A 25,523-nucleotide genomic window follows, 5' to 3' on the forward strand; every position below is an offset into this window, starting at 1 on the left:
CCCAGCAGGATGCAAGAAAGAAGAAATCAGAGGCTGGAGAGGGAGTCCAGAGGGCCGCGCGCCCGCCTTGCAGGAGGCTGAACGGGGTTCGATTCCCAGCACCCTATGTGGTCCGGAGTCATCGGCCAGGACTCACCCCCGAGTGCAGAGCCAGGAGCCAGCCACAAGAGCCGCCGTGTGTGCCCCCAAACCAAAAAACATATAAACAAAGAGATAAATAAAGTCATAAAAAGCATCACTGTTTTCAACAGACTGCCAGGAAGTATAACTCAGACGCGAGACCAGACGGAGCCAGTGGAGAACAAGAGGCGGAAGCGGAGGCAGCCGGCACTCGGGTCCCAAATAAAACAGCAAATCAAAGTCAGCCTCGCGGGGAGGCCACAGCACCCCAGAGAGGCGGGCCCCGGGCGGGGAAGGGGCCCGGCCCCGAGGAGCAGTCGCAGGAAAGCTGCGGGTTCTTGGAATGCAGACTCGCGAGGAGACGACGACACAATTGCACAACGGCCTCCGCCACACAGGAGCTCGTTTATTCACGGACACAAATGAAAACGCAGCTTCCCAGATAACAAGAACCAGCTGCGGTCAGCGTCCCGAGACTGCGACAGCGTGATGGGAGACGGAGGTGTGGGGACCCGTCCCTGGGACACTGCCGGGTTGGCAGTGGGCAGCGCCTGGGGACCAGGGAGTAAAAGTCAGGGACGGGGCTCGGGATAAACTCTCACTGGGGGTGGGGGGTCCCGAGTTTGCACACAGACCCGAGTCGGAGCGCAAGCAGACAGGTGCACAAAGGGAGCGACCCCCAGGGTGGAAATATCGTAAGTCAGAGACTTCCCCGCCCCCAAACGAATGTTTGCCCCTGATTAAAGATCGCCGCTACCCGTTAATCTATTTACCATGACTGTTCGATCACAGTCCCCCTGCCGTATTCGTCATGGCCGGTCATAGGCATCGCTACGAGCACATTCGTCATCGTGTTATTCCCTGGGATTCATTACTCAGCATCCTGTTTACGCGATCTGTCATCCTCTGATCGCAATTATTATTTTGTTGAACATTTATTAGTATATATTATTTTTATTATTGTACTCGCATTACGTTTCCTATTTGTTCTCGTTGTGGTTTAAATATTTATTACGCATATGATTGCGTTCGCTACTTATAGCATTACAGGATCGCGGTCCGCGTTATTTACCGTATTCATCCCCATTACCTTATTATTATGTTTAATGTTATCACCTATTCCCTTTAATAATCGTCCCGTGCTCTGTTACACTCTCACCACATTAGCCCAGTGGATAATTGTTCTTTAAGACCTGCTGAACCTCACGGCCGTTGGGAAAACAAACTGCTCCCGTGAGCTCACGGGAGAGGCCCGCGGCAGGGGCCAGGGGGCGGGAAGCCAGGCAGGGCCCACGGGAGGGAGGGGGCAGAGAGAAGCCAGCCCACGGAGGGACATGGGCACAGAACATCAGCTCCACAGGAGGCCACAGGGCCGGGGACATGTGGGCCATCGGCCTGGACATGCAGTGTGGGAATCCCTGTCCTGTTTGCTCAGAGTCTGCACAGGGTCCCCGGCTCAGGGGATGTCTGCAGAAACCCACACCAGCGCTTGTTCACACACACACACACACACACACACACACACATGACACAGGCGGGCACACCACACACGTAGGCAGCACTCACACAGAATGCACGTGTAAGCGTGCAATGCCCACATAGTCTGTGTCACACGCACCGATACGGCTCCACGCAGGAGGCCAACGTGCACCGATGTCTGTGTGGATGTGTTTCATGTGACGAGTGAGTGTGTCACACCTTTACGCTGTGTCATCTGTCTAGCCAGGAATGCATGTATGGCAGAGTCTGTAAGGTCCGTAAGACACGCGTGTGTGTGTGTGGACGTGTGCTGTGTGTAACAGCTGAGACCCGCTTTCCCGGAGCTGTGCGTCTCCGTAAGCAGACGGCAGAGCTGGGGAGACTGAGACTTGTGCAGAGTGGAAATGGGCGGGAAAGTCGTGTTTCTGCTCTTTCAACTCGCCCCTGCGGTCCGCTTTGGAGGACCCGCCCCTGGCAGTGTTTGGGGCTACCGCAGGCTAAGGGCTGGGGTTGGTCCCGACCAAATTGGAAGAGTAACTGGCACTGAGGCCTCATGCGTGCAGTGCCAACACCCGTGACCTCCTTATGTGGAGCCTGTATGTCAAACACGACTTATATCTGTGTCACCTCTATCACCTATCATCCCGCTGTTCATCGATTTGCTCACGCGGGCGTCAGTAATACCCTCGGATAGCCCGACAAGCTACTGAGGGTATCCTGCCCGCCCATCAGAGCCAGGCAAGCTCCGAGTGGCGTATTTGATATGCCAAAAACAGGAACAATAACGGGTCTCATTCCCCTGACCCCGAAAGAGCCTCCAACATGGCAGAGTTGGGAAGGACGAGTAAGGAGAGGCGGATAAAATCCCAGGGCTGGGACCGATGGAGACGTCACGTCACATGACGACTTATATCCAGGACACACACTCCTGGCCATGGAACCCGGCCTCTAAATACCTCCCTCCACAGATCAATCACACACCAAAATGAAGACAACGGCCAGTGCCCGGGCCGGTGGTGCGGGCATTTCTTTATCTCTGAGCAAACATGGATCTAAAATTTCCCCGCAGACCACGCATGTCAAGAAGGAGACTTTGTCTGGACAAGAAAAGCAAAGCTTGAAGTTTCCAGAAGAAAATCAGAGGAGGCTGTTTTCAGCTCCCAGATCGAGGCCGCGATTCCTTCAGCCTGTCCCAAAGCACAAGCCCGGAAGGACACAGGGAGGAGGCGGCCTCGGGGGTGGAGGGACCTGAGCACATCCAACCCCTGTGAGTCCCTGGGAGCTGCGAGCGAGAGGCCTGGCAGCCAGGGCCCCGTGGGGACAGGGTCAGAGCTCTCCACACTGCCCATGTCCGGAGTGTCCGGTCATCTGAGATGGCTCACACGGGAACGTGCAGAAAGTGCCCAGAGGCCGTGGGACGAGGGGACACGGGGGAACGGGGAGGGGCCGGCACAGAGGGCAGCGCCCAGCCAACTCTGCTCAGGAAGGAGCGGCCAGGCGCCCAGACAGCGGGGGGTGGGGAGCAGCGGATGGGCGAGGGTGGGCCACATGCAGCTGTGACGCTTGGGCACAGCCACCTTCTGCTCTACTGGCCTCCCGTGGGGTGGGGTCCTCCCTGCAGGCTGGGCGTTGGCGGGCATGGGCTGGCCAGTGCAATACCCTCCGGGTCCAGCAGAGTGTGGTGGCCACAGGGATCGGCCGCAGTTCTTAGGGAGTCAGGCCGTGCAGGGATGGAGCTCAGCTCTGCGGCAGGAGGGACGGCCGCAGCCATCCAGCTGACCGCCCGGTGTCCTCTCCCTCTCCCTCCCTCCCCCCCAGGTCAGCAGGAGCTGGCCCGACTTCCTGCCAGTGTGACTGCAGGGCTCGGCCACTGCCCTTACCCCTACCGTTGGCCCTAGACTGGCTCTGGCCCTGGCCACATGGCCCCGCCCACAGCCCTGGGCTTTCTACCACTCCGTTCCCGCATAGTGGGATCTGCACATGGGTGGGGTTTGCTGGGGGTGAGAGCACTGCCACACCCAGTAGGGGGTCCCAAGCCAGGGTCACCATGGCACCAGGACGGGGACAACTGAGACCGGGGATGGGAGGGTGTCTCCCCTGGTCAGCACACGAACCCACCAAGAAGCCACCAACACAAGAACCCATCAAGAATCCACCAAGAAGCCACCAACACAAGAGCCCACCAAGAACCCACCAACACAAGAGCCCACCAAGAACCCACCAACACAAGAACCCACTAACACAAGAACCCACCAAGAACCCACCAACACAAGAGCCCACCAAGAACCCACCAACACAAGAACCCACCAACACAAGAACCCACCAAAAACCCACCAACACAAGAGCCCACCAAGAACCCACCAACACAAGAACCCACCAACACAAGAACCCACCAACACAAGAACCCACCAAGAATCCACCAAGAACCCACCAACACAAGAACCCACCAACACAAGAACCCACCAACATAAGACCCCACCAATACAAGAATCCAATATAAGAACCCACCAAGAACCCACCAACACAAGAACCCACCAAGAACCCACCAACACAAGAGCCCACCAAGAACCCACCAACACAAGAGCCCACCAAGAACCCACCAACACAAGAGCCCACCAACACACCCAGAGCCAGTGGGCACAGCCCAAGGCTGTGAGGAGAGGACGGTCCACTCTGCAGGCCAGGCGGCTGCAGGGCATAGTCGGCGTGTGGGGGGCTGCCTTCCTCTCTCCCATCCCTATGGGTGGTCTTGGCCATTCCTGGAAGCTTTGACCCCTTCCACAGGAGTCTGGTGTCTGCCCCGACAGCCCTTTCATGCAGCTGCTGTGGGATTAGGAGCGGGAAAGGGAAGGTCCCTGCCTGCGGTGGGGGAGCGGGGCCACCTCATGAGGGGCATGAGGGTCCCAGGGGGAGGGTGCTGCTGGGTGGTGGCGTTGTGGGATGGGGGGGGGGGAGTTCTGTAGGAGGGGTCATGGGCACAGACACTTCGGTAGCTTCTGGGGTTCACATAGTGGCCGGAGGTGGGAGGGAGAGGCCGGGTCTTTCCGCGTCACAGTGTCCGTCCAGGACCAGTTCTCCGTCCCCTTGTCACTTAGAACCCAGATGCCACACGACTCGGCTGCAGAGAGGAGGAAGCCCCAGACAAAGGCAGCTGTGGGCGCCTCGGGCCCCTCTGCAGAGACCAGGATGCCTGTAGGTTGGGGTCTGAGGGTCAGCCTGGTGCCCAGTGAAGGAGGCCCAGGAGGCCACTGGGCAGGCTCCACGCGGCCCGGCCGACCCCAGGCTGACCCCGAGCGCCCCCCGCCCCCACGACCCATGCGTTTCCCGAGTGGGTCGCGCACGTCTGGGGTGCGGCCTCCCTGAGGATCAAGCCACAGGCGCGCCGAGGACCGCTCAAGATCACCCGAGGTAAACAGCACGGCGGCCTCCGACTCTTTTCTTGAGAAATCATTCAGCTCCTCTGGGACAACTGTACCGGGCTTGGGATAAAAATATTAAAATTCTATTTAGATGTACAAGGCTTTAATGCAAATTTTTAACCATAAAAACCAAACGCTCCATTCAGTTAAATTAATAGAATTACAAAAAGATGTAATGGTAGCAATTAAGTCTTGAAAATGCAAATTTTATAGTCAAGGACAATTACCTCATTTATAGTATATTGGAATGTTGCCAGATGAAGGTAATTTAGACCCACTGCTCACAGTTACATCATGATGGATCTCTTCATTCCATTAGTACAACAAAGACGGGCGAGAAGTTAGACAATACATAAAAAAGAACCGAAGAGTGTTTGACCTTTATGGTATAACTAGAACCAGAATTCATTCACTAATTTATCAAGTATTTAATGAGCACCAATTATCTGAAATATTAGCGATACTTTTTTTCTCCCTTGAAGGGGCAAAAGAGTCTCTTTCTCTCCAACCTCCGCCGAACACTGGCCCCTAGAGGAGCGTCTGGGCTGGCGGGTGCCCGGACGCTCCTCTCCTCGCACTCGCCTCCCCGTGGCCCTGGGAACGAGGCCGACGCTCGCTGCAGAAGAACAATGGATTTTTCCCAAATGATCTCCTCTTTGATTTGAGCACGCTTCGAGTAATTTTTGGTGTCTTCAAATCACGCAGCTGTGAAATTGTACCACCTAAATGATTATTTCTGACATTTTAATATTTTGCTGTGTATTTTCTAATGCTCTTTATTTTCGTGCTCTCATCTTGGCTGCAGTTCAATTATGCGCCAGCCACAACTTTATGCTCCCCACGTTGCAGGGAGACGAGTAACTTCGGAGGGAGAGAGAGAGAGAGAGAGAGAGAGAGAGAGAGAGAGAGAGAGAGCGCTATTCAAGAATACAGACGAAGCTTTCTCAAACACCCACGTTCATATTTTCTTAAGGCTCATTTCGACGTCACCACCTTTCGGATGCTCACCGTGACTCTTTTCAGTCTTCTTACTTGAGGCACCGAAAATTGCGACGCATTCCTCAGAGGATCTCATGCAGACAATCTCCCAACCCGCCCCCCCTCCCCCCCCCCCCCCCCAGTGATGTCTCCATGCCCCTTTCCCGGCCCTGGTTGTCCCATCCCTGTAGACAGTTCTCGTGTCCTTTGCGTCCCCTCACCATGAGTGACCCCGAGTCCACCCTTCTCCTCTGGCGTCTTCTGGCTTCGTGCAGGGAGCAGCAACCGGCGTCATTTCCTCTTCCCTTACAGCTGAGTCCTGTCCCATGGTGACAAGCACCACGTTTCCCCCCTGGTCTTCTGTTCTCGGTCACTTGGCGTGTCTGCAGATTTGGGCTATTGCGGACGGTGCTGCGATCAACTTGGAGATACCAAATGTCTTTTCTGAAGGGAGTCTAGGGTCCCTTGGGGCAGATGCCAAGAAACAGGATCTCTGGGTCATAGGAAAGCCCAATTCTTAGTTTTGTTTTGTTTTTTTTTTTATTTTGAGAACTGCCCACACTGTTTGCCAAGAGAGCTTGAGCCAGGCGACACTCCCGCCAGGGTGGATGAGGGTTTGGTCTTTACCGTCATGTTGATCTTCTTCAAAACCCACCTTGCCCAGAGTCCGCCTTCTCTCCGGGGGTCGCCCGCTCCACGCAGACCCTCCTGTCACCGCTGGTCTCGGGGCGGGGGGGACAGCGCGTGTGCCCCTAACTCTGTGACAGCTTCTGGGCAGAGGAAGCCACAGACTCAGGGGGCAGGAGGCCGTGGGGGTGTCGACAGAGGCCTTCGGAGCTGGGCTCAGCCCCCTCGATGGAGGGAGGGAGGGAGGGAGGGGCCCTTCTGCCCGGCACTGAGAGTGAGCCCCGCTTAGCCTCGCCAGGGCTGGGGGTCTCCATTACGTGCTTGATCTTTCCCATGGGATCCATGGAGGGGCCTCTGCTCCCGCCCAGTCCTGACAACTCAAGCCCGTTGTGATGTAGCCACGCCTGACAAGGGCCAGGCCTCCTTAGAGGAGGAGGCGAGAGAGACGGTGCCCGAGACCCTCGCTGGACCAGACTCCGGGTGGACGGGCTACAATGCAGCTGGGCCTCACACGGCCCTTCCCAGCTTGGGCCTGAGACTTCCGGTACACTCAGAACTCAAACCCAGGGCCTCCGACGCCCGCGGGTGCGGTTCTCCTGTGCATGAAGATCTCTCGTGGTTGGTTCGCGCCTGGGCCCTTGCTATGCCATACACACACAGCCCCGTCAGCAGGACGCTCCCCGCTCAAGCTGAACCTCGAAGCTACCAGGGACGGCAACTGTGAAGATCCACCACGGTTCCTGGTGACTCAGTAATGGAGCTCGTGCCAGGAAGGCGTTTCCCACTTGCCCATCTTGCCCTCGCAGATGACCCGTCCACTCTCCTCGGCCGTCTCCCTGCTGGCCTTTCCTTCCAAGGAGCCCCGGAGCAGTCATCTCTAGCGTTTGCTGGGCAGCTTAAATGATGTTCCGAAATGACCATCTGGTCACAGAGTGGCCAGCGTGTGCCTGGTCACAAACCCTTTCACCCCGAGCAAGAGGCACCAGGGCCTCAGAAGGACCGTCCCTGACGCCCCCAAGCGAGCACGGGGGACCCTCCCCGCTCCCCTGACGCCATGACTTCTAGTAGACGCTTTACTCGGGAACCCCTGTTCAGGCTGAAGTCACAGAGCCCTCGGCTCCGACTCTTTCCCCAAACTGTCGGCGGTTCTGTGTCCACCGTGCGTCTCCAACGCATCCATGGGGGTGTCTGTTTCGAACGGGGCCTCGACCACCGTGCAGGAGTGAATCAGCTCTCCGGCCAGCTGAGCGCGTGGGAGCGACACTCCACCTCCTGGTGTCACCTGGTGTCAGGGGCCCATTTCTACGGCTCCTCTCACGAGGGCAGACAGCGGACGGGGGTGGAGGTGGGGTGTCTGTGGGCGATTCCCTTTGTCGCGGGTGAGCTTTTCCGAGGTACTGAGCTAAAACCGAGCTTCTGCTCTTCGCAGCCCGATGGAATTCTCGCTCCAGCTTCCTCTGCCACGAGGAGCGGGCGGCCATCCGTCCCTAAGCAGTTCCTGGCCGAAGCCAGCGGACGTCGGCCACTGCAAGAACAAAGGTGCCGCTGACGCCCCAGCCGCCGTGCGAGCGGAGAAACGCCCGCCTGTGGTCGTAATAGGATATTGATTAGCCCGATGCCATGCCAGGCTGAATTGCATTTCTTGATGGAGCAGTAAAGGTCACTGTGTGATTACTCAATAACTTTTCAAATACAAGAAATGCTGTTTAAAAGCGCGCGTGAAGGATGGGTTGCGTGGGGGAAGGCGGGGGGTGGGGGGCTGGCCCCTCCCGGACACGCGGGAGGCCGATTCCGTCCCTCCACTCGTGTTTATCTCCACTTTCTGCAGGGCACCGGGAGCTCGAAATGAAGTTAGGAACGCGGTGCCGTGTGAGCTCTGCCCCCGAAACACGCAACTGACTCGGTTTCGTAAGCGTCAGTCGGGTGTGTGCCTGGAACTTTGTCCTGCATTGAATAGTGCTTGTTTTCTGTGGCCATATGCAAGAATCCTCTCGGAGAGCCCGGCAAGCGACCGAGAGTATTCAATATGCCAGACACAGTAACAACAAAGTCTCCAATGGAGACGTTACTGGGCCCGCTCGAGCATGCAAGAATCATTTCGTATTAAAATACAAAAGGTGCGAAAATACTGACTTCATAACTGTGGTAAGAGAGCCACGACTCTGATATTCAACGGAATCATCAGTCTTTGCCCTCTCCTCTTCTTTATTTATTTGTGTGTGTGTGTTTCTCTGTGTGTGTGTGTGTGCTGGTGACTGTGTGTGTGTGCGCACTGGTGCATGTGTGTGTCTGTGTGTATGTGTTTGTGCTGGTGGGTGTGTGTGTGTCTGCGTGTGTGTATGTGTGCTGACGGGTGTGTATGTGTGTGTCTCTGTGTGTGCTGGTGGCTCTGTGTGTGTGCTGGTATGTGTGTGTCTGTGTCTGTGTGTATGTGTGTGTGTGTACTGGCATGTGTGCATGTGTGCTGACGGGTATGTATGTGTGTGTCTCTGTGTGTGCTGGTATGTGTGTGTCTGTGTCTGTGTGTATGTGTGTGTGTGTACTGGCATGTGTGTATGTGTGCTGACGGGTGTGTATGTGTGTGTCTCTGTGTGTGCTGGTATGTGTGTGTCTGTGTCTGTGTGTATGTGTGTGTGTGTGTACTGGCATGTGTGTATGTGTGCTGGCGGGTGTGAGTGTGTGTGTCTGTGTGTGTGCTGCTGTGAGTGTCCTGACTATGTCCATACGTGTGAATCCAGACAGTTCACACGTGAGCTGGCGCGTGTCTGTTCCGTAACGGCCTCACTCCCCACCCCAACCCCTAAAGAGCTTATTCGCGCCCTAGATTCATAGGTGCGAGCCCTCGGGTTCTGCATTTTTAAATATTCTTCAAGGTGAGACTCGAAAATAACTTGTTTAGGCACCATGGCTTACAACATTATCAATGATGGGGGTTCGAGGTACAATGTCTCCCCCTCCAACCCACCCCAGCGTGGAGTGAAGGCGTGTCAGTCAAGGTCTCCAAGTCGCGTCTTTCCCTCCGCTGGTGCTTTGGTTTGCATTTGGCTGTTCCTGCCTCTCTCCTATCCGAGTCCTGGTCCTTGTTTCTTGGCGGACAAGCTGCAGAAGGACCCGCCCAAGCGTCCTCTCAAGCAAGTGCGGCAACGACCGCAAGGCTGATGGGGAAGGGACCCATCGGGTCCATCGCACGTGGCACTGGCAGTGTCCGCGTCTGCGTCCTCAGCCTCCGGGCCTGCAGGCGGCAGCTCTGGCCAGGTCGGAGACCAGAGGCGTCCGGCGTCCCCATCTGCCGGCCATGGCCAACCGCGAAGCAGCTCAGCTGAGCCTGGCTGGTGCCCTGAGTCCTGCCAGCCTAGAAGACGAAGTGACTTCCCGAGAGGAGGGTCCCTGCACGCACCTGCCCGGGATGGGGTGCTCCCACCTCGACCAACAAGGACCAGAGTCGGGAAGTGCAGGAAACTTCCGGCCCTTCTGTCTGCATCTCTGGAGCCTGGGATTGGGAGCTTGACTCTGCGGGGGGCCCGTGGCCTTCTCCGTCTTGAGGGTCTGCGGTCATGGTGAGCCGGTGCCTACCCCCACCCTCCCCCGGTGGGACGGCTTGCCAGGAGTCCCTCCTGACGCTCACTCCTGCCAAACGGTGCCCGTCTCAGATGCACCTGTCGGGGCCACGACCTGACTCACCGACAGCCCTACCAATGCTCAGAGTCCCTGGCTCGATGGGTACAGGCGAACACTGTGTTGGCTTGCTGGCGACCACACCCCACGGTGCTCGGGGCTCACTCCTGGCCCCATGCTCCGGGATCACTCCCGGTAGTGCTCAGGGGTCGGAACATGCAACGTGAGCGCCAGATCTGCCGTCATGTCTCTCCAGCCTGGCAGTCCAGCAAGGTGAAGCCCACCCGGTTTTACCACGGTTGTTCAGGTCTCTGCACCCTGGGCCCTCAGTGACGCTGTGTGGCCCCTGTCACCTCCCCATACATGGCTCTGCCCCACTGCCATGTGGTGACTTAGTCCATGAAGCGTTTGCCCAGAGGGCTCTGCTGCCTGGCGGGGTCCCCCAAAAGGGACGAGGCCACTGAAACCCCGCGTAGACTCAGCTGCGAGCACAGAACAGCACCTTGCTTCAAAGGCCTCTGCGAGACCACCCTGTTCCAGGAGGAAACCGGGACACGCGACACCCTGGGGGACACAGAAAGACCCTCGGGAAGCAAAGACACAGCCCGGCCCTTGGCAACGGGCAGGTGCCGAGTTCAAACCCTGGGTCCCCAGCAGCTCTGTGCCCTGCACGGGGCCCTGCCAGGACCACCGGGAAGGAGTCCTGGAGCGGGAGGTGCCCACCACCCTCCCTGAAAGACACGCACGGCCCTCCGGTGTGGGGGACCTTCCATGCCATCCTCTGCCCCATCCAGTCCCAGGGTCCTTGTCCTCATGTTGGAGACGGTGGTGGTGCTGATGATGGCGCTGGTGAGGATGGTGTTGGCCACAATGACTACGACGACAATGAGGGGGAAGACGGAGGTGAGGGTGAGGGTGAAGATGGTGATGATGGTGATGGTGAGGGTGAGGGTGATATGTTGGTGGTCATCTCGCTCTGTGATCAACGAGGAAGCGCCTTGCAGATAAGGGACCAATGTATCGTAGCTGATCGATTTGAATTCGAAAATCACGAGCGTCAATAAACGCATAAAGAAAAGACATTGACACAGAAACTGTCGAAAACACAGAAATACCGACTTTCCCTGGACCAGCAAGCTGGTCCCGGCACCCCCTCCGCCCCCGTCACTGTGTCGTCCCTGAGGGAGGCCCTGGACTGCAGACGCCCCCGGCCTGATTCTGGGGTGACGGCAGATCCCACCGCCGTGTGCACATTCCTTCCCCAGGCGCGGGCAGAGGCGGCGTGGGAGGGGCAGAGACCTCACCTCGAAGGAATGGCGGCAGGGCAGGGGCTGCAGAAAAGGCCCCGATTGTGTGGAGACAGCGAGGGAGTGTGGGGACACGCCGCCGGCCCGCATGACTCAGAGCCCGCCCCCCCCCCCCGCCCCCCGCCCCCAGCACCACTCGCCCTGCTCGGAGGAAACCTGCCTGGTGTCATTCCCATGGTGGCCCTGGGGACGCCTTCCCGCCCCAGGTCAGGCTTGGTCAGCACCAGCAAGAACCCGCTGACCCTGCAGGAGGGCACCCCCCCCCCCAACCCGTCTGCTGCGGCCTCTGGGTCACCCTCCCTTCCCCGGCTGGGAAGCCCACACTCTCGCACCATCTATCCTGCAGAGGGGCCCGGCCACAACTTCGGGATTCGGGTGCAGAGAAGCCGCTGGGGTTGCATAAGTCACGGCCACCCGCAGCAAAGCCACTGTGCTCAGGCTGGCTCAGCTGTTTCTACCCGGGAACCTCGACAAACTGGTTGGGGCCACTTGCCGGGTCACGTCCAAAGGCCCGGGCGCCTCCAGGCTCCACCCTGCGCCCCAGACCGACTCCGAGGCCCCGTCCTGCCTTTGTTTTCTGGGTCTTCGCTCTCCTCCCACCCGCCCCCTTCTCCGCAGTCCTTTAATTAGCAGGGAATTATTCGCAATTAATGATAGCCAATCGCGACGGTGGGGAATATCCACTTTTAGAATTATGACAAATAGCCACACACCGTGAGATCCGAGTCCCCAAATTACACCATAAGCAGAAAGTAGTTATGCTTGATTGGAGCAATTAAATGTTTTCCTTAAAAAAAAAATAAGAAAAAAATAAGAAAACTCCAGTGAGAATATTTTAGAAAATGGCTTTTTAATCATCTGTCGAATGGTTAGATTCTCTCTCCTGATGGTTTCCACGGGTGTCAGGTTTAGAATCCGCTGCCGTCCCTGGTCTAGCCCTGGGACGCAGCCCCCTGAAGCTCTTTCCTGGAAACTTGGTTTTAATCACAGACTTCGGTGTCACTCACTGTCCTCTGCGGGCAGAGAGCGTCGAGCACCAGGGCTGGGGGGAGAAGCAGCGCGGGAGGAGGCCGGGAGAGAAGGACACAGCAGGCCAGCCGGGGAGAGAAGCACTGACCAGTCCAGCCGAGGAAAAAGAGGGACTGACCAGTCCAGCCGGGGACAGAGAAGGACTGACCAGTCCAGCCAATGAGAGAAGCACTGACCAGTCCAGCCGAGGAGAGAGAAAGACTGACCAGTCCAGCTGGGGAAACAGAAGGACTGACCAGTCCAGCTGGGGAGAGAAGCACTGACCAGTTCAGCCGAGGAAAGAGAGGGACTGACCAGTCCAGCCGGGGACAGAGAAGGACTGACCAGTCCAGCCAGTGAGAGAAGGATTGACCAGTCCAGCCGAGGAGAGAGAAGGACTGACCAGTCCAGCTGGGGAAACAGAAGGACTGACCAGTCCAGCTGAGGAGAGAGAAGCACTGACCAGTCCAACCGGGGACAGAGAAGGACTGACCAGTCCAGCCAAGGAGAGAGAAGGACTGACCAGTCCAGCGTGTGCCTGTCTTTCCCGGGACAGTGTGGGCTAGACAGAGGCTGCTCTCAGGCCGGACGCAGGAAGGGGACCTGCCTTCGCTTGCCGAGTTGCTCGCTGGAATCCCGTCGGGAATGGGGCTGGCCAGACAGAACCTCGGCTGCCGGATGCCCGGAAGGGGGCCCACCCCTGGGCTCCACACGTCCTTCCTGGACCCTGGCCGCTGCTTCGCTCAGAGATGCCCGTTTCCAGTGTCGCCCCTCACCGCGGCCTCTCCGGCTACCGCCTGCTGCCTCGGGTGGGCATGGACCGCCCCCCTCCAGGGCAGAGATGCTCGGGGTCACCTTGGGTTTTTCCAGCTGGACGGTGAGCAAACACCCACTGAGACGCCCCGACTCCCACGGCTGCACTGGCCACTGAGGCGCCAGCCAAGCTTTGGGGGCTACTCGGAGCGGGGACCCGTCCCCTGCAACCCCCATGCAGGGAACTCGGACACGGGCCTGGAGGGGAGCAACCCCATGTGTTGGCATAGGACACACCCGTGGGGTCTCCCTGGGACAGAGGCCCTGATTGGCTCGGTTTCCCCTCGGCACATCAGGGAGCCGGGAGCCGTGCGGTCAGGAGGCTGCCGTGGGCTTGGGCCCCGCAGACCCTCCCTAGCTGAGTCCTGCTCCTGTGTCCTGCCTCCAGGACTCAGCTGTGCCCGCGGCTCCCGGCTCTGTGTCCAGGGCCCCTCCCACAGGGCAGGGGAGCCTCACACATGGCCACCTCTCCAACCCCGAGCTGGGAGGTGAGGATCCCACGCGCAGCCCGGAGCCCACGGGAGAGTCCCCGGAAGCGGCAGGACAGGGACAGGGACGCCGTATCCCTCTCCCGCCGGGCCAGGCCTGCGAGGGGCCTTCCGGGTGCCCAGGGGCTGGAGACTCCAAAGGCACGTCCACTGCGACGCCCACAGCCGCTCGGCCCGTGTCTGCTGCGCCCGTCCCTGTGGGGAGAGGGAGGCTCACGCAGCTCACCCACGCCCTGCCCTGCCGTGACCCCGCGGGCCCAGGAGTCCGCCTTGCAGTGCGACGGCCCGTGCTGTGCATTAAGGAACGTCCTCGGGGACAGGGCTCGGGGGTTCAGGGGTTTGGACCCGCGTGAGGACCCTGCCTTAACACCCCCCACCAAGACATGACCCCCTGGAGCACTGCCAGGTGTGGCCTCATTGGCTTCGAGCTGCCCCATCACTGCCGGAGGCCCGAGAGACTCTTTGTGTTCCTGAGGAGAGCAGTTGGGACGGCCCTGGGGGCAGACATGTCACCAGCCCCCTCCCTCCGCCGGAAGAACCCGCCCCTCTGCTCAGAGCTGCCTCTTGGGGCCTGAAGCTCCTTATTCCTGCAGTTCACCCACAAAGCCACAACCTGCATGGGGCAGGAGTGAGGCAAGGAGCAAGGAGGGAGGAAGGGGGAGGGAGGAGGGAAGGAGGGAAGAAGGAAGGAAGGAGGGAGGGAGACTGGGAGAGAGGGAGGAAAGGAGGGAGAGAGGGAGGGAGGGAGGGAGGGAGGGAGGGAGGAAGGAGGGAGGGAGGGAGAGAGGGAGGAAGGAAGGAGGGAGGGAGAGAGGGAGGAAGGAAGGAAGGGAAGGAGAGAAGGAGGGAAGGAGAGAAGGAGGGAAGGAGGGAAGGAAGAAAGGAAGGAAGGGAGGAAGGAAGGAAGGAGGGAGGGAGAGTGGGAGAGAGGAAGGAAAGGAGGGAGAGAGGGAGGGAGGGAGGAGGGAGGGAGAGAGGGAGGAAGGAAGGAAGGAAGGAAGGAAGGAAGGAAAGAAGGAAGGAAGAAGGAAGGAAATGAAGGAGGAAAGGAGGGAGAGAGGAAGGGAGGGAGGGAGTGAGGAGGGAGGGAGAGAGGGAGGAAGGAAGGAAGGGAAGGAAAGAAGGAAGGAAGGAAGGAAGGAAGGAAGGAAGAAGGAAGGAAATGAAGGAGGAAAGGAGGGAGAGAGGAAGGGAGGGAGGGAGAGAGGGAGGAAGGAAGGAAGGGAAGGAAAGAAGGAAGGAAGGAAGGAAGGAAGGAGGGAGGGAGGGAGGGAGGGAGGGAGGGAGGGAGGAAGGAAGGAGGGAAGGAGGGAAGGAGGGAAGGAAGGAAGGGAGGAAGGAAGGGAGGAAGGAAAGAAGAGTGGGAGGAAGGGAGGAAGGAAGGAGGAAGGAAGGGAGGAAGGAAGGGAGGGACGGAGGGAGGAAGGAAGGAAGGAAGGAAGGAGGGAAGGAGGGAAGGAGGGAAGGAAGAAAGGAAGGAAGGGAGGAAGGAAAGAAGAGTGGGAGGAAGGGAGGAAGGAAGGAAGGAAGGAAGGAAGGAAGGGAGGGAGGGAGGGAGGGAGGAAGGAGGGAAGGGAGACTAAATGAGTGGGGAATCTTTCCCAGGGTTTTCCCTGGGACGTGGACCCACCGTCTCTTGCACACGGGTTTCTAATCACAGGGTTTGCCGAGAAGGTCAGTGGGTGGGTCACTTCCTGTAGGTCACCTGCCTGGCTTTGTCCCAACACCTCGCCCATCCCTGCCGCCCCCTCGGGAGTGACCCTTGGGCACAGTCAGGAGCAAGGCCCGAGATAAGGCAGCTGTGGCCCAGGCGAGGGCCGGGTCTCTGCGTGTGAGGCGGATCCTCTAGTCGCAGAAACCGGCGACGTCCCCAGAGCTTCTCACGCCTCTTTGCAGTGAACAAGAGCAGCATCGCCGGGGCTGGGGAGACACGGCCTCAGACACGGACCTACGTGAAGGGGGAGGCAGAGGTCCCGGGCACGCGGGGTGGGGGTGTGTGCATGCATGTGTGTGAGTATGTGAGTGAGACTGTGCACGCACAGCAGTGCGTGTGTGCATGTGTGTACCTGTGTGTATGCATGAGTGTGGGCATCTGTGTGTGAGTATGTGAGTGGGACTGACATACACATGTCAGCGCAGGTGTGCAGGTGTGTGTGCTCGTGTGAGTGCATGCGTGTTTGTGCATGCTTGCATGTGAGTCCGTGTGTGTGTGTGTGTGTGTGTGTGTGTGTGCTTACAGCTGGGCATGTGTGCATGCGTGTCTGTGTGTCTGTACGAGTGTGGGCGTGTATGTATGTGCGTGAGGCTGTGCACACTTGCCAAGCGCGTGTGTGTATGTGCTCACATGAGAGCCTGCGTGTGCGTGTGCGTGTGCAGGTGTGGGCCAGGTGCTGGGCGCTTCAGCACTGCCAGGCCCTGATGGGTGCGGCCGTGAGAACACAGACGGGCTACAGGAGCCAAGCAGGTGGGCCGGCTGGGCGCCAAGAAGGGGCAGCCTGGGCACACAGCCAGCGGCGGGCAGTGAGGGTTTGCATGGACAGTGACCCAGAGCCTCCGTCGCGGCTCACGTCTGGTCGCTGGCAGCCCCTCTGTCTCCTGGCGCAGAGCGAGCCCCTGGCCTCCCGCCCCTGTGCCTCAGCCCCTGCTTCCCCCTGGGCATCTGCTCTGACCCTCCCTGCCCTCCGCTCTGATGCCCAGTTCTCAATACCAATTTCCTTTCCCCCTTCTGGTCGGTTGGTCACGCCTGATACTCGGGGCTTCCTCCTGGCCTAGTCTCTGTGCCCAGGGGCCACTCCCGGTGGAGCTCGGGGGGTCCTTGGGGGCTGCAGGGATAGAGCTCGGATCAGCCACATGCCTAGAAGGCCTCCTGCCCACTGTCCGTCTCCTTGGGCCTGGCCACATGCCTCGTGCTGCCGGGCTCCTGCCCTGAGACGTCTGCCACCTTCCGACGGATGCCCAGGGCTGCGGGCGGTGTTTGGGACTTACCAAACTGAAGGTCTCTGAACCGGTTGGGAAGGGGGACAGGGGGTCACCTCCGGCCCGTCCCCCCCAGAACAAGGACCGAGCGGCCCCAGTGCCGGGCGGCGTCTCTCCCTCCCGTCTCCGGCCGAGCTCCGCCCAGGGTCCGGCCTCTAAGCACGAGTTCCGGATGCTCGGAGGGCAGAGCAAGGAGACTGGGAAGGACCATCTGTCACTGCCGCCAGGGGCGGCCACGTGAGCTGGGGCACCCAGCGGGCGACACCCCCAAGGCCCGCGGAGGCCGAGCGGAGCCTGGAGAGGCCGGCTCAGCTGGGTGGACGGCCCCGTTGATGACACGTTCTAATGGGGTTGACTCGGTCACCGCCATCCTTCCGCCTGGGGACTCGAGCAGAGACGCCCGCCAAGGAGCCCGCCCTGCCCCCACAGTTACCAAAGGAACCCGGGCGGCTTTGGCAGGATTTTCTGCACAGGTCTGGGCTGTTAAGGATTCCAGACAGGACTTAATGCTTCCTCCCCTAAGTTTAATTCTACGCTATTAATTTGCTATCATGTTCTGGGGGGACTTGTCAAGTTGAGAGTCAGATCCCCCCCCCCCCACTTCTTGAAAATAGGAACCCGTTTGAGTTATGACGTTCCTGTAGGAACTAACAGCTGTGTGTGCGAATCATGCATATAAATCAATTACCAAGGCCTATGTACTATAAATGCACCCATTAATTAAGCAATGTCAGATGCTATGAACCGTGAAGTTCATTACATCTTTAGCATTCAAAAACCAAGAATTATTTGAAGAAGAAAGACTAAGTTTACCTAATAGTTAATGAAATTAAGCCGGGCTGTTGCCAACATTCTTATTTTATGCCTGATTCCGTGTTTAAATGTTTATGAATAAAACACTCGCTGCCGAAAGCAGATATGTGGAGATGTAATTACTGGTAAGTTATCACACACTTGAGGACTCACTATGCCAGACTTGGGAACGCTAAGATCACCCGTGGAACAGTCTCCAAAAACACCGTGTTTTTATGGGCTCAGAGCTGGGGAGACATAAATGCTGTTGAATTTGTCCTGGCCGAGTGGAAATTCTGATGATGGTGGTGGGATGATTTATGAGCGGAATATCCTCCGGGCACGACGTGGGTGCGTCTCAGACTTGCCATTTGCATATGTGACGATCCCAGCAAATTAGCTCCGGAGTGGCTGCATCTGCCTGGCCCGGCTCTGTAGCTTAGCGCCCTGCTTGGGGTCCTGCTGGGACGGACACGCTCCAAGAGTCCATCCGTCCGTCCGTCCGCCTCCCCGTGGCGTCGGGGCGTTCCCACCGACGGGCTGGATGTCAGGGCCAGCCACGTGCTGGAAATGGCCTTGTCCGCACATCCATACCTGCCTGGCGCCTTCCCACATTTTTCGGGGGGCTGGGAGCCCCCACGCCTCTCCATGCTCCCTCTCCTGGGGCTGGAAGCCCCCCAACACCTGGATCGGTCTGTCCTGCGGCAGGGACACAGGGACGTGGCTCCCAATCTCCCCCGTGATGGCCACGAGAGTGAGGCCACGGGGCAGCACGTGTGCACAGATCTGCGTGTTCTCTGGCCCCTTCTCGTGGAAACTGAGACCCTCGCTCCTCGCAGCCGCCCGCAGTCCTGCTCCTGGGCCCAGCTCTGAGGGAGGAAAGATGGAATCCGTGAGTCGATGGCCCAGGGGTGCCTGGCTCCCCTACAATGCAGCTATGCTGTCCACGGGTCGGGTCACCCCAAAGGCTTGGAAAGGGTGAGCACCCGCGGTGGGAGCCCCAGGCTGGACCTGCAGGGTCTGTCCTGTTTGACTTCAGTAGGGGCCACTCACAGCAGCCTGGGGCCACGTGCCAGGGCCTCACGGGGCACCCGCAGCCACCCCCAGCCCCGCCAGGCCACCTTCAGCATTTGCTTGGCGTGAGATCTCCGCCGCCTGCTGGCACCTGCTGGCTTCCCTTCCTCGTCCTACCCCCGACTAGAAGTTGTCCCGTTTCCTGTTGGGAGCCTTGTCTGCAGACGTGTCAGTTCCGGGTTTTAATGTCATCGGGAAGATCCTCGGAAGCGTGCTGCGTGCTGCGCCCTGTCCCTCCGGATGAGTGAGTCTCCGCTTTTATTTCTGTGAATTTCCCCTAACACGCCAACCCCTCACAACCTCTTCTCACACAACTCCGCGAGATGTGGGAAACTCCTCAGGCGCCCACGGCCTGTACCGACCTCCCCAGTGATGTGCAGGGTCCTGTGGCCCGTTCGGTGGCTGTGCTTCTTCCCGACGAGCAGACCGGGGGTCCCCGTTGGCTGCAGCTGTTCTGGGACAAGCAGAGCTGTCAACACACCCAGCCCCGTCTTACCATCTGCCCCACACCATTTGGGTAGGAAGTTGTTTTCTTCCCGTCCTAAGCTCTTATGTTCTTTTTCCAAGGGGAGGGGGTCTCCACAACACTGCTCGGGGACCCCACGGGGGCTTCTTGACCCCCCCCAAGCAATCCCAAAGCTCAGCGCAAGACCGTGACGACACAGAAGCCACCTCGGTGGGGCTCAGGCATCTCCACGATGCACCTAGCTCGCCCCAGAATCAAACCGGGGTCCGAGCGCTAATGCACCAGCTCCCTCCAGACCTGTTACCTTCAGCCCCGAGCCCCTCCAGGTCATTGTCATTGGCCGTCGGGGTCAGCAGAGCCCTGCTCTACTCTTAGATCAAAATGATTTTAACGATTCACGATAAAATCATTGAAATAATCCCAAACACGCGAATGATGTGGGAAGTTGCCAGGCATAAGCTGCTCCCAGACATTAGACGCTGTTTCCTAAAATGTCAAAGAAACCAGGGCTTGGTCGTGCCCCCCACTGCTCCCCCCTTGCTGCTGTTTTCAATTCAGGAAGAATTATATCGGGAAGTGACTGTAAACCAACATTTGGCGAGAAACCTGACCATTCCTGAGAGCAGGCTCGGGCCTCTCGCTGGGCAAACATTCGAGGTGTTTAAGCAGGTGGTCGCCGGAGCCGATGAATCCGGCAGGCGTCAGCACAGAGCTCTGTCCTCGCAGACCCCATAAATCTGAGGGTCCTCAGACCCCACGCGAGCTCTCAGAACTTGCCGACCCAAGTCACCACCTGGAGGATAACGAGCCCGAGTCCCCGCTCCTGGCTGGGAACCAAGCGCGGAGGCCTTGGGAATTTCGTCATACTGCTTAAGCTTCAACGGGTCAAAGGATTCGTTTTTCATGTTGGAAAAGCTTACGAATGTTCTTTTTAAAAAATGGCATTTCAGCTGTGGAGAACCAGCCCTGAAATCGTCCGTTTTGGCTCAAGGGAGGCGTGCCTTTGGTTCTACAGCGATGGGTGGTATTTCATTGCCTTCGGGTGGCTTCAAGAAAAAATGCTCTTTAGAATGTCAAAATGAAGCGCCAGTGAACTAGTAGCTGGTTAAGGTACTTGCCCTGCATGCAGCCCACCTGGTTCCACACTCAGCCCCGCGCAGGGTTCTCTGAGCCCAAGCAGGAGTGACCCCTAAGCGTAGAACCTGGAGCACTGCCAGGGGTGGGCCCCAAAACCCAAATCCAAATAGATAAAATGAAATGTCAACATGAGACTGACACCCAAGGACAGTAGAGACAAGGGCCAGGAACACTGCCCCATGGTGAGAAGCCTGCCTCACGAGCTGGGGGAGAAGGCGGCTGGGATGGAGAAGGGATCGCTAAAAGAATGATGGTTGGAGGGACCGCTCGGGGTGGGAGATGTGTGCTGAAGGTAGACAAAGGGCCAAACGTGATGGCCTCCCAGTATCTGCAGTGCAGACCGTAATTTCCAAAAGTAGAGAGAGAGAGTATGGGGGAAATTGTCCATGGAGGAAGGGGGAGGGTGGGAAGGGGTATACTGGGGACGTTGGTGGTGGGGGATGTGCACTGGTGGATGGACGGGTGTTAGATCGTTGTATGATTGTAACTCAAATATGAAAGCTTGTAACTATCTCACAGTGATTCAATAAAATAAAACATTTAAGCCATGGGTTGTTTGCAATTTAAGCAGCAATTTAAATCGAAGCTTGAGTGAGAGAGGGCTGATTCGCCCTCACGGTCTTGGGCGAGGGTGGGTGGGCCAGTGGTGGGGCGTGTGGAAGGATCCCCCCCTCTGCTGCCTCGTCCCTGTGCAGCCTCTGTATCCCGGCCCTCGGCCCCTTCCTGGTGGAATTGGGCTCATTCCACCACCATCTAAATCCACCCCACGGACTCCATGGGCAGAGATCCTACCACTGAACTGGCCTCATTCTTGAAATTTTAGGTGAGGACATTGACCTGTGAGTTAGGGCACAAGGCTCAGTGCTGAACCCTGAGTTTCCTGAGTTCACATACAGTAAGACCCTTCCCTCTGCACGCTGGGAGCTTGGTCACAAACAGTGGGGAAGGAGTGAAACCCGCTCCTTGGAGCATGAATCCTGTGAGCGTGCACAGTTCAGCTATTACCAATGGCAAGAATCCAGTGAGCCTTGGTGTCACTTGGGTTTTCTGGCAAGTTTGGTGGGGTCGCCACTTTCGTTCTGCACAGGAAAATGTACGGAAACGTGACCAAGAAAGAGATAGCTAAGATCCAAGTGTTGAGCTGTTTATTCTTTTAGTTTGAGTCACCGTGGGTGACACGTCCACAATACTAGCATTGGTCAGGTTCACACACGCAATATTCCAACACCAGACTCCCAGTAAAGTACCCCTCACTCCCACGCTCTAAAGAACGGAGCTTACCTTGTGTGCTGTTTTAAAATGACCAATGTTGCAGAGATGCTTCTCATCCGGAGAAACCCGGCAGGGCGTGGGTGAGCCCAGCACTTGCCCAAACAAAGCCCTGGCAGCCAAAAACCTCCCCAGTCCACCACCTCCATGATCGTGGCCAGACTCCACTACTCGGGACAAGCCTCATCCAAAAAACTGATCTGTTGAAAAACTCAGGTATGTGGGTTTTTATGATTGAAATCTCCAGGCTCTCATGGCGTCAGGAATGGGCTACTGCCCCCATCTCCCTGTTCTTCTGGGAGTCTAGTAGTCACGCCCATGAACTGCCTCTGGTGCCAAGTCAGATCATTAACCGGCCATGATCCAGAGACTGGCAAGCTCCCCGTGACGTATTCGATATGCCAAACACAGTAACAACAAAGTCTCCAATGGAGACGTTACTGGGCCCGCTCGAGCAAATATATATATATATATATATATATATATATATTATGTATATATCAGGGGGCTGGAATGATAGCACAGTGGGTAGGGAAATGAATCTGTTTTCCTTGCATGCGGCCGACCCGGGTTCAATTCCTAGCATCCCATATGGTCCCCTGAACACCGCCAGGATAAATTTCTGAGTTCAGAGCCAGGAGTAATCCCTGTGCATCGCCAGGTGTGACCCAACAAGCAAATATATATATATATATATATATATATATATATATCAAAAGAGATCAACAAGCTGCAGAGATGCTTCCAGAACCCATGCCAGGCTGGGCGATCTGGATCACCCAAAGTCACCATCCAGTTAAAGATTTAACATCAGCTGTATCACCCCATTCAAAATTTTTGAATTCCTGGAGCACACGGCCATGACACCACTGGCAAACTTATCAGAATGACAAAAACCACAGACAGAGATAAAATTCTGAAAGCAGCAAAATCAAAGAAAGAAATTGCATAGAAAGGAGCATCCTTAAGATTTACAGCAGATTTCTCTGATGAAAACTTCAGGGCCTGAAGACAGTGGTGGGATATTATGGAAAAAAAAACTCAATGAAATTAATGTCTCATCAAGAATACTTTACCCAGCTAGACTGTCATTCATATTGGAAGGAACAACACACATCTTCACAGGCAAACAACAATTTAAGAAAGACATAGAATCAAAACCATCATTAAAAGAACAACTAAACAGGCTACTTTAAGATAACGAGCCCCTCAAATAACCAAACTTCGACAGAAAGATGGGACAAAACCCCATAACAATGATTTCACTCAGTGTGTCAATGGGCTAACGGCACCAATTAAAAGGCACAGTGGCAGGATGGATCAGAAAACCAAAACAAGCATTCTGTTGCCTGCAAGAAACACATCTCAACAGTCAGTGCCAACACAGACTCAGAGTCAAAGGCTGGAAAACAATTCTACAGGCAAACAACTTTCTCAAAAAAGCTTTCTCAATTCTGGTATCAGACCACATTGAGTTCAGACTGAAGAAGGTCACAAGAGACAGTGAAGGTGATTTCTTAATGATCAAGGGGTCTGCACAGCAGGAGAAACTTACACTCCTAAATGTATATGCACCCAAAGAGGGACCAGCAAAATACCAGCAAAAGCAACTACTCATAGAGTTGAAGAAAGACATCGATATCAACACAATACCAGTGGGAGATTTCAACCCCGCTTCATTACCTCTCAATAGATCAACCAGACTCAAGCTTAGCAAGGACATACTTTATCTGAGGGAAGAAATGGGAGAAAGGGGCTCAGTAGATATGTACAGGACACTTCAGCCCCCAAAAGCTGAAGACACATTCTTTTCCAGTATGCATGGGACGTTCTCCAAGAAAGACCATATGCTGGGCCACAAAACTTATCTCCACAAAGCTAAGAAGATAGAGTTTGTATCAATGATCTTTTCAGACCACAATGCATTGAAAGTCCAAGTGGATTCCCATGACATTCTTCTAGAAATAGACAAAATACTCCTGAAGGGCTGGAGCGATAGCACAGCGGGTAGGGCGTTCGCCTTACACGCGGCCAACATGGCCGACCCGAGTTCGATTCCTCTGCCCCTCTCGGAGAGCCCTGCAAGCTACCGAGAGTATTCGATATGCCAGACACAGTAACAACAAAGTCTCCAAGGGAGACGTTACTGGGCCCGCTCGAGCAAATCGACGATCAACGGGAGGGCCTTTACCTTTACCTTTTACTACTGAAGGGCTGGAGCAATAGTACAGCGGGTAGGGCACTTGCCTTGCACGTGGCCAACCCAGGTTCGATCCCCAGCATCCCATATGGTCCCCCAAGCACCGCCAGGAGTAATTCCTGAATGAAGAGCCAGGAGTAACCCCAGAGCATCGCTGGGTGTGACCCCAAAAAACAAAACAAAACAACAAAACAAAAAAACAAAACACTCCTGAAATTCATATGGAACAACAAACTCCCGTGAATAGCTTAAGCAGTCCTTGAGGAAAAGAAAATGGATGTCAACACCTTCCCCAACTTCAAACTGTACTACAAAACAGTAGTAATTAAAACAGAATGTATTGGAATAGAAACAGACCCACAGAGCAATGGAACAGAGTTAAATACTCGGTCACACACTCTCAAATATATGATCTAAGCGATAGCTTGGATAAAGGAGCAAGAAATGTGAATTGGAACAAGGAAAACCTCTTCAACAAGTGGTGGTGGGAAAACTGGAGAGCTACCTGCAAAAAAAAAAAAAAATGAACTCAGACCTCTGTCTAATGCCAGGCCCAAAAGTCAGATCAAAGTGGATTAAAGACCCCAATATCAGGCCTGAATCCATAAGGTACACGGAGGAAAATGTAGCGGAACTCTCCATGACATTGAAGCTAAAAGCATCTTTAAAGATGAAACAGCGCTGACCAAGCTAGTGGACACTTAAGCAAATGGGACTACGTGAAACCAAGAAGCTTCTGCACTTCAAAAGAAACAGTGACCAAAAATACAGAGAGAGCCCATGGAATGGGAAAAATTATTTATCCGATACCCACCAGATAAGGGGTGAATATCCAGGATATACAAGATATTAGTAGAACTGTACAGGAAAAAAACCTCCAACCCCATCAAAAAAAATGGGGAGAGGGGCTGGAGCAATAGCACAGCGGGTAGGGCATTTGTCTTGCACGCGGCCGACCCAAGTTCGATTCCCAGCATCCCATATGGTCCCCTGAGCACTGCCAGGAGTAACTTTTGAGTGCATGAGCAAGGAGTAACCCCTGTGCATTGCCGGGTGTGACCCAAGAAGCAAAAAAAAAATGGGGAGAAGAAATGAACAGAAACTTCCTCAAAGAAATACAAATGGCCAAAGGTACATGAAAAAATGCTCAGTATCACTAATCATCAGGGAGATGCAAATCAAAACAGCAGTGAGAGATCATCTCACACCACAGAGACTGGCAACATCAGAAAGAACAACAACCAGTATCGGTGAGGATGTGGGGAGAAAGGGATTCTCTCTCATTGGTGGAGTGCCGACTGGTCCAGTCTTTCTGGAAAACAATATGGGAATTCCTCAAAAAACTAGAAATTGAGCTTCCATATGACCCCGCAATACCACTTCTGGGCATATATCCCAAGGGTGCAAAAAAGCACATTAGAGATGACATCTGCACCTGTATGTTCACTGCAGCACTGTTCACAATAGCCAGAATCTGCAAACAACCCGAGTGCCTGAGAACAGACGACTGGTTCAAGAAACTTTGGTACATCCACACAATGGAATACTATACAGCTGTTAGGAAAGATGAAGTCATGAAATTTGCTTGTAAGTAGATGGTCACGGAGAGTGTCATGCTAAGTGAAATGAGTCAGAAAGAAAGGGACAGACATAGAATGACATCACTCATTTTGGAATATAAAAGAGCATCACATGTGACTGACACCCAAGGACAGTAGACACAGGGCCAGGAACATTGCTCCACGGTTGGACACT

Source organism: Sorex fumeus, unplaced genomic scaffold, assembly GCF_029834395.1.
Source record: "Sorex fumeus unplaced genomic scaffold, SorFum_2.1 ptg000218l, whole genome shotgun sequence".
NCBI lineage: Eukaryota > Metazoa > Chordata > Mammalia > Eulipotyphla > Soricidae > Sorex > Sorex fumeus.